This window comes from Schistocerca americana, chromosome 7 (genome assembly GCF_021461395.2).
Source record: "Schistocerca americana isolate TAMUIC-IGC-003095 chromosome 7, iqSchAmer2.1, whole genome shotgun sequence".
NCBI classification, from domain to species: domain Eukaryota; kingdom Metazoa; phylum Arthropoda; class Insecta; order Orthoptera; family Acrididae; genus Schistocerca; species Schistocerca americana.
In genome coordinates, this window is record NC_060125.1 from 597,977,767 (window position 1) to 597,979,739 (window position 1,973).

At 54.9% G+C, this 1,973-nt stretch overlaps 1 pseudogene; it reads right to left on the reverse strand.

Annotated features, from left to right (window-relative positions):
* Positions 1 to 1,398: 1,398 nt before the first annotated feature.
* Positions 1,399 to 1,516, reverse strand: LOC124623330 (annotated as a pseudogene).
* Between the last annotated feature and the right edge of the window lie 457 nt (positions 1,517 to 1,973).

Genomic DNA, 1,973 nt, shown 5'->3' on the forward strand with positions numbered 1-1,973 from the left:
TCACCAGGCAACGCCGGTCAACTGCTGTTTGTGTATGAGAAATCGGTTGGAAACTATCCTCATGTCAGCACATTGTAGGAGTCGCCACCGGCGCCGACCTTGTGTGAATGCTCTGAAAAGCTAATTATTTGCACATCACAGCATCTTCTTCCTGTCGGTTAAATTCGGCGTCTGTAGCACGTCATCTTCGTGGTGTAGCAACTTTAATGGCCAGTTGTGTCTGTAATTACTGTCAGGGTTCGGAACAATTTATCATAATGGAAATGTCACGAGGGCGATAGCTAGCTTTTCTGAAGTGAATTACAGAGCTCACTGAATGAGTTAGATGGCAAGAGGAGGTTTAGGCAGTGTATAAGTGCGGAGGAAGGACTTTGGTCTCAACAGCGGCGGGGATGAGAGGGGCTGGGAGTGAGTAGGAAGATACAGCAACTGTTGTTGTTAACGGCGGCAGAATCGATAGGTGGCGGCGGGTTGTGGGAGAGAGAAGGCGAGCGCCCAGCAGCGGGCAGGGAGCTGGGAGGCGGGAGGAGGCGACTGTGCGGCCTGCTTCCGCTCGGCCCGCCATGTCGTTCGGATTCGCCAGCGGCGGCGGCGGCGGCGGCGGCGGCGGCGGCGCGGAGACCGCGGCGTAATATCCGCGCGGCGCGCTATCTCGTTCGCCTAATTGCTCTCGCGGCGGCGCGCCTGCATGCAAACTTTGTGTTTTAATATAGCGGCGAGCGGGCGCGGCTAGCGGGCAATTTATGGCCAGACTTTACGCCGGAGCGGTGGGCCGCCTGCGGATATTAAACGTGACTTGTGTTCGTTGTACCTCAGCGGCGGGGGCGGTGGCGGGGGTGGGGGCGGATGCAGGCAGGAAGCCAGAGAGGCGGCGGCGGGGACTGGGGGCGGCAGGCGAGTCGCGCTCTGCCAGAACCTGCCCCGTGGGCGGCCGCAGCCACTGCTCCGGCGACGGTGGCCGCGCTGTCTCTATTCGTTACACTGGTTGTTACAATGGAAGTGCCGAATATTTTGAGAGGCAGGAATAAAAAGCCCAATAACGACGCTCCGGGAACACGCATTTTCTGACATTCGAAAACTTGTCCATGGGGCTGCATGACCTTTGCTCGTTTATAAACTGGTGTCCAAAATTAAAGTAACAAACTGCTGCTTCCCCGTCCTGTGCCTGATTAACGATATAAAAAAAAAAAACTGCTCCCGAATAGGCCATGAAGGCACAAAGGTACCGACCGGCCGCCGTGTCATCCTCAACCACAGGCGTCACTGTATGCGGATATGGAGAGGCATATTGACAGCACACCGCTCTCCCGGCCGTATGTCAGTTTCCGAGACCGGAGTCGATATTTCTCAATCAAGTAGCTCCACAGTTTGCCTCACAAGGGCTGAGTGCAGCCCGCTTGCCAACAGCGCTCGGCAGACCGGATGGTCATCCATCCAAGTGCTAGCCCAGCCCAACAGCGCTTAACTTCGGTGATCTGACGGGAACCGGTGTTACCACTGCGGCAAGGCCGTTGGCTGATTAACGATATAATCATACAAACTGTCTACGGATCTCCATACGATCCTGTTCTACATGGAAGATGGCATCTCGGTCAACGAACAACCACGCCAGCGATGACTCGGGACACCTATCAAACGGGGTCGTGTTTGAAGTGCAATTCTACATCCACAGTCGCTGTATATACAGTAACATGTGCTGCAGTAAGGCAGAGAATAGACGTCTACCAGACTCTGGGGTGGACGGCCTTAGGAATAATGGAAGGAGGACAGCCGCAAACTGATGTGGCGCAATGGCTTAATGTGAATCACTCTCTTGTATCTGGGATGTGCGACAGTTTATAGATACCGAAACTGTTCCCTGAAGACCAGGGCAGGGCCGATTATATGTGACAGCAGAGAGAGGACCGTTATTTGGCTGTAATGGTGTGATAGTACCGGCTTAGTGCTGCAGGGCAACTGGCATCTCACCTCGC